At 32.5% G+C, this 7,787-nt stretch overlaps 1 non-coding gene across 1 annotated transcript; it reads left to right on the top strand.

Annotated features, from left to right (window-relative positions):
* Positions 1-2,963: 2,963 nt before the first annotated feature.
* Positions 2,964-3,046, top strand: TRNAL-UAA (transfer RNA leucine (anticodon UAA)). The gene has a single exon. It is a non-coding gene; the product is annotated as a tRNA-Leu (tRNA).
* Positions 3,047-7,787: the final 4,741 nt, after the last annotated feature.

The raw sequence follows: 7,787 nt of genomic DNA, 5'->3' as shown, positions 1-7,787 counted from the left end.
AGAAAAAAAAATATTGGTGATCCTTGAGTGCAGTGGCATGCGCAAACCCCAGAGCACACTACCCCACTGCTCCCGCACCCCGTAGGCCAGAAATGGCAAGGGAGGGGATTAAAAAAAAAAAAAGGTTCTTTCATATTTTCCGCTTTTCTTTATGATCTGTCGTGGTGCCTTAGTCTACCAGGGTTGTGTACTCAGGTCTAAAAATCATTTATTTCTGTATTTGGGTCTGGAATATAGTAATTACCTTCCTGAATAATACAGAAGTTTCCGTTAAGAATTGTGTGAAACACAAAATTTTGAATATTAATATTTGTTCGAAACGTGTTTTTTAATTAATTAATAAAAAAAAAATCCTTTTTTTTTATTAAGGATGTGATTTTACCTTCAGAAACCTAAATTAAGTAATAACTATTCTTCTTCCAAAACTCTAAGCCGTTATTACACATTATAATGCAAATAATTGTTGCAGAATTTACAGTATTATATTTTATAACTAATTTTATTATTTATGTATAATAATTATTACTAAATTTTAGTACCGTTTAACACAAAAGCTATTAAATATAGTAGAGATATGTAATATACTGGTGATCCAATTATGATTCGGATTTAATAGAATATATAAATTCTTTAGTTTTACTACCAACTCTATGTGGACATTTCTAAAACATGGGTGACAAATTTAGTAATTTTTCCGACCAATCTATTTTCGAAATAGGCCCTGTAGCTAATTTCGTAAAGAGAAAAATTGGTCAAAACAGGCTAACCCATTTAAGGGAGTAAAAAAGCGCGGCGTTGGGTAGAGAGGGAAAGGCTATTCCCATGAGTGGACAGCGGCGCTCATTCTCGCCCCCAGGGTGTGCCCGATATTGGGCCGGCCTCGTCCCGTGGGGCCACCACAATGCCAACTGCCCCGGGCCTGTTAGTATAGCTGCCTCCTCTAAGCACAAATTAATATTTCTACAGTCGTTCTACCTCGTCTTCGCTCTTCGTTATTTAACATAACACAGAACTATGATTAGTTCCCAGGCATAAGTATGGAAACATGAAGCGACTACTCTCTCACGTGACCCTTTCATCAGAGTGACCCCAGGAAAAAATCACAAAAGCGTACCAGCGGCAATTATAAAGGGAACTACTTATCGATTTGGAACAACGAATGAAGAACTCGATAGGGTTAGAGATATCCGGTTAGCGGAAGTAATGATTTCATAAATAACACCTCCATTTAAACTCATCATACTTTTTACTTTTTTCAGGTTTTATTATATACCAATATGTGCTTTCCAACTTAACCCATCTTTAAACTTTAATACTGTGTAATCCCGTTAATCCGGAACATTTCGGATAACAGGAAATTCCTTATGTGAAATGCTCTAAACAGTACAAAAAAAATTTTAATATTAATGGAATTTATTAAAATAATATACGATCTGAATCGAAACAGAAAATGAATCTTTTTTCTAACAAACAAATGAAATACTGGCTAAAAAACATTTTATATTAATTCAAAATAAAATATTATGTTATTAATTCCTAAGATGAAAATAAAAATTGAAATTATAATTTTGCACAAAGTAAAAAAAAAAAAAATGATGAAAATGTAGTCATTACTGAACTAAGTACAAAAATTATTTTAATTTTTTTTATTTTAAGAAAATAACTAGATTGACTAATTCAGCAAGCGATTTCTCGATATGAAAAAAGGAAGGATTTAATGAATTGATAAATGTTCGACTGAAATAGATGATTAAAGTTTCAATCTACTATTGCTGATAGTTTTACAAGGCTTGTAACAAGTTAATCTCTACATCTCTCTTTTCCAATTCATGGTACTCAACAAGCCCCCAAGCGGGCAAACACACGCAGCAGTAACTTTATTCAGTTCATTAGAGGCAGTTGTGACTGTTGACACAGAAACCACAAAGAACATAGCAGTTAGAGTAGCCAACCGAACCGGCTACTGGGCCCTGACAATTTGTCCCCTCGTCGAGTTGATCTGAGGGCTGTGACAGATGCGGGGGCACCAACAGTTGGCGCTCGTGCACGCTAGGCTGCCCGCGCTGTCTAGTAGCGATCGATACAAACAAATAAAAGCAAAAAAAAAAAAAAGAAAAAAGAAAGTGGTATCGACCTTAATCGTTTATACTTACCTGGAGCTATCGGAAATCTGAAGCGATTCTGGTAGGCAGGCTGCTTTTAAGTGATGAAACGTTCAAGAAATTTTCTATAGTTGCAATTACTTTTTTTTCTCTTTTAAAGCTATAAAATATATCGATATGGGTTGGAAAATCTGAAATCTAGCTTCCTTTATTTTTTCTTGGCTTCTAGAGGGCATCAGAAAAAAACTTTATTTCTCTTTTATAACCCCTTTCCTGGTCAACTATTATTTTTATAATGAGCAGGTTGGCCGAGCAGTCTAAGGCGCCAGATTTAAGCCCTGGTTCCCTAAGGGATCGTGGGTTCGAATCCCACACCTGACACAACTTTTTTTCTCTTATCGTCTCCGTTTAAATCTGAGAGCTATCTTTTTTTATATATCTCAATGATAGTGCATTTAAAATAGTTGTTAAAATAAAGAACAAACAAATAATTTTTCAAATCCTACTTAATTAAGCTGAATAGTATCATTGTCATTGCCATCATAATGGAGAATTCAAGAGTCATTCCATTTTTGTCGTTTCGTGGACTGTTACCCATCTTCTGAACTAAAAATTAACAATATCAAAAACGAAAAATTATATTGTAGAAAGATACTGCGGGTGGTATTCAACAAAGGGATCAAAATAGTAAACGAAAACTATTTATTGTTAACCAACGTTTCGCCTCACTTTGTAGGGCTTCGTTAGAGCTGCCAGATTGAAACAGAAATGTCTAATTTCAAAATCTATAGGCTATTCTAAATATTTCGGTTATTATATACAAATATTAAATAATTAATTAATGATTTTTATAATGAGCAAGTCAGGTTGGCCGAGCGGTCTAAGGCGCCAGACTTAAGACCTGGTTCCCTAAGGGATCGTGGGTTCGAATCCCACACCTGACACAACTTTTTTTTACTGAAATACGGTATGGGGGGAAGTTTATTTACTGGTTACCACCCTATGGTGACCATGGTGGGGGATCAAGTTTTCATTTTGTGGGACTGCCACAGAAATAAAAGTCGACCGCCTGGCTAGATTCGGACCGCAACGCTGCACCCACGAGTGAGTCAAACATAGTGCTTTATTTTTATTTATTTTATTTATAAAAAATTAGCTCTGCTACGAACGACCCTACAATGTTCAGTGGTGCCATCACCATCACACACTTCCGCATTGGAAAGAACACTCGAACCTGTGTCTACTATTTTTCAAGTTTGATTGAAATCAGCGATTCCATCTGCGTAGTCCCTCTACAAACCCAAATCTAGATCATCAGACCTCTCCTTATCCCCCCTCCCATCTACGTCGTGATAAGTTTTTTATCTTGCACACCAAATTTATCCACTGATTTAAATGACCTCATGCTATTATCTTATTTATAATTACAATTATGCGTTACGCAATTCCGGAATTTGATGCGTTCGGGTGAAAAACATGGTAAATGAATTTTTTTATGAATTCAAGTTTATGGCATCACCAGTTTTATTAAGGTTTATTTCATAAACTGTTGAAAGATTCTTCAGGAAATTCCATTTCTTAAAAGAATAATGTTGAAGTTAAAACATCATAATTACCTATTTTACTTTTTTGAAATTTTCATTTTGCGGTTACCATATTTTACATGTATATAGTAGCGAGTGTTTTTGTTTGCCCCAAGCTTACGCGATTTGTATCCTTAAACAACATTATGAAGGATAATGTAATTGCCTTAGAAATACTTGTTTTCAGGTTCCTTTACTGTAGGACCCTTGTTCAATATAAAAATTATCATTTTTTTATGATCGCTTTCAATCTAAGTAGTAATTGGAACATTCTTCATGGTTTAATGTTCGCTGAGCATTGTCACTAAATGTTTGCGAATGCTCGTATCATAACTTCGCAATAGCTTACATAAGGACATAAAATAGTTTCTTTGACTCATTTACCATTTTATGATACATGTTTTATTTATTTTTATTCTCAATTTATTTCCTCGTTCTTTATTCTGTTGGTCCAATCCTCTGCCGTAGCTGAATGATTCTTGGGAAATGTCACTTGTTAATATTTTTTTTTTGAGGAATTGGTAACCGCGTGATACACTTTTTTAATGAAAAGGAACTTATTTAAATATAATCGTCGGTTCATACAAGGGTGTTATCTTTTTGTCATTTTGTGTTAATATTATTTTTTTTTACAAGGCAAAAGGAAAGTCATTGTGACTTTGGTAAGTTCACTTTTTTTATCAACAAATCAGCTGAAGGCCTATGATTCATTACTAAAAACACCACAAAAACCTGTTGTGTATTTAAAAGATATTAATTTTGATCACGCGCTATTACTGTACCAACACTTTATATTGTTTCAAAGCATCAGTGGAGGTGATTTTAAAATTTTTTTTAGAGGTTTCACATTAGGCCTAGAATAATTTTTACATTCTGAATAGAGGGGCATAATAAATGAGCTAACGTGTTGCAATTAGTTGACACCAAGGCTTGGGATCATTTCCTATCCACAGAGCCATTACTATAAATGTATATAGCCGCCTGTTTGCCAGAGCTGTGTAAGGTAGCGGTATTACCACCAGTGCTCTAGTAAATTATCCGCTGACTGGAAGGTGTAAGTCAAAGGTATAAGGCGTAGAGGTAGCTACCCCGGGACTACATTATTAAGGGCCCACTGGCCTACACCCTTCCATGTAACATTCATAGCCAATATGGCTCTACGGCTAGATCAACTGATTAGCCCTGATTAAATTGGAGCCCCTAGTGTGTGCAACACTTGTACAAATATACCAGCCCCTTTCATCCACTAATTATACCAGCACGCTGCCGGGCTCTTTCGTCTCTCCTCTTTCTGCTTCATATGTCCTGCCTTTATAAACAATTACAATTATAACTCATTGCAACACTTGTTGTAATTAGTGGAATATTAATTATAGAAAGTTTTAATGTATATATATAATATTTTATGTAAAATGGATATTACCGTCACATTATGAATTAAATTAGACTGGGTTCAAAGGTTTTACCTCTTTCGTACACAAGCCTGTGAAAGGTATTTAAGTATAAATTAATATGAATATGTTGTTTTACAATCGTTTCTGTATATAATTTGAAAGAGTAAGAAATCTCAATTGAAAAAAATACAAACCACAATCAAGGACAATTCACTCATATCATGTTTTAGAAATAATAACAATAAAAAGTAAAATATAAAATATAAAAATACTGATTTGTAAAATAATTTACAAATATTTTTTTTAAGAAATCGATATAAAATAAAAATTTCAACATTTTTTTTCTTTCTTTTATAGTACTGCATTCTACCATATACATTTAGATATTGGTTAATAGAGCTAAGGGAAAACATACACACCATGTTTAAAGAGATATATACAATAAATTGAATGGTAATGATGTAATAAATATGAGAAAAACAGAATAAAAAAATTAAACTTATTCTAAAATAACACTTAAAGGAAAATAACAAAGATTAATTAAGATTAAAATTAGTAAAATAATAGGTATATGTACCATATATTTAATAGATTTCACATTTTGTCATCTACAACTGTATACTAATTCCTGGAAATTAAGAAAGATTTTAATAAACAACTAATTAATAATAATATATTGGCTGGCCCTGTAATAAATGTCCACTTTCAGAAATAGGAAGTAAATAAAAAAATCGAAAAGAAAATCAAATATATTTTATTCAAAATCTTTTCCTACACTAGTCGTTTCTAAGTTTTGTATCCTAGATTTAAGTTTTGAGTGACATGTTAAAATAAAGTCAGATAATGCCTGGCTGAATCATTTGTTAAAAATTTTCCTCAATAAAGTTAGATAAGAGATATTGATAAGAACTGACGAGATAGGGAGTAATACATAAAAAGAGCTCGTGTGGAACCCTGGAACCGAACGTTAAGCCTTTCCGATCAATTTTAAATGTCAAGAAATGGTCGTTCGCCTGACGGCAGAATCTAACGCTATTTCGTTGACTGTTTTCAGAGGTTCTTCCACAGCTACCTGAATACCTTCTTTCTCAATTGATGTTGGAAGACGTCCACGGGATAAATTATCTGAGGTTGTATCTCCTATATAAAATTTTGAAAATCAGCGACCAATGGTTCTTTCATTAGTACTCCCTTCACTTAAAGCTTGGTTGGTATTCCTTGTTGCCTATGCAGAAATATGAAAAAAAAAAATCAATCAAAAATCGTGTTTCCATTATCACGTTTGAAACGAAGCTAAAATACATATGCCTGCTCAGAAAATGAACAAAAAACCTCTATAATTCAATAAAGGTTTTCCAATTGTTTATTATAGATTAATAAATATAGATGGCAGATGATTTGTTGAAAATCAACAGACAACGTTTTATTCTCTCTGAGTATTAAGATATAAAAAAAAACATTTTATGCATGAGAACACAATATTCGCTTAATTTTATACAACTGAATTTGTTCCTTAAGTTCTTGTTTGAATTTGTTCTGAAATCGTAGACAGCTGTTAAATTTACTGATTTTTTTTAACAATTTACTTAAATTCTAGTGCGCATTGCTCTGATAGGTTAAAAGGGCCTAATTAGATTTTTCTCTACGCTTATATAATTTGTAGCGTGTGCATATTGCTCTAAAAAATAAACAATTATAAATAAACATCTTATATTATAAATAAGAAATCCCAAAATCTAAGTTTTAGAACTTAGTCGTTTTGTATATGCCTTTAAATCAGGTTAGTATTCTACTTCAATACATTCTAAAATGTATCCAAAAGTTATATTAATTATATTTACTGCATATTTCTTTTGTATCACAAACATTTTTACTTCTTACAAAATAAAATGAACTCAACATTAATATTGTAATAATTGTGTCTCAAGTAATAGTTAGCTAAATGGATAAATAAAATAAGTAATTCATTGACATAATGTTAAAAAAGGTTAGTGGTTTTGTAATTGAAGATGTGAGCCGAATCAAGTTTGGTTGCTGTTACATTTTAACAAAATTGAATTTAAAGCGACAGATTAATTTAATAGATGTCCTCTATCACATTATAGTATCAAAATGCTTCATTGCCACCTCCATGCCGGCTGGATCGGGAAGTATTTTGATACCATAAGGTGATATAGAAGATCTTTCAAATGAATTTGTCGCTTTAAACAGAATTTAATTAAAATGTAATATGTTAGGCCTTCCTATTCGATTTTAATAGTATGAATCTGAATCTGGCGAGTAACGAGACTTTCGATATTGGTTTCCGTTTGCATCCATCATTATGAACTGGAGAAGTGTTGGCATCTACGCTTTTGCGATTGTGATTGTTATGAACGCATGTTGTGAACAGTATTATAAAATGTTTTATCGTTTTCATGGGAAGACATTTTTGTTTTCCACATTGAGACCAATAGCTACATTTTTCTAAATGACAATGTTGGTAGTATGGAACATCCCTTTCAAAATATATTGCATGATAATTACACAAATATATGTATATTTCTTTTGTATAAATTCAGATAGACGTTTATTTTTATAATGTCAAATATTATTTTTGATGTTACAACATGTTGATGTCAAAACAAGTGTGATTGTAAAATACACTACATTCCAATTTTAAATTTAAATATAACGACTGACATGGAATCCTCATACAAGACTGAAAA

This window comes from Halyomorpha halys, unplaced genomic scaffold (genome assembly GCF_000696795.3).
Source record: "Halyomorpha halys isolate HHAL.00 unplaced genomic scaffold, Hhal_1.1 Scaffold91.1, whole genome shotgun sequence".
NCBI classification, from domain to species: Eukaryota; Metazoa; Arthropoda; class Insecta; order Hemiptera; family Pentatomidae; genus Halyomorpha; species Halyomorpha halys.
Note: the sequence above shows the minus strand (reverse complement) of the source record. Positions and strands in the feature narration are given on the sequence as shown.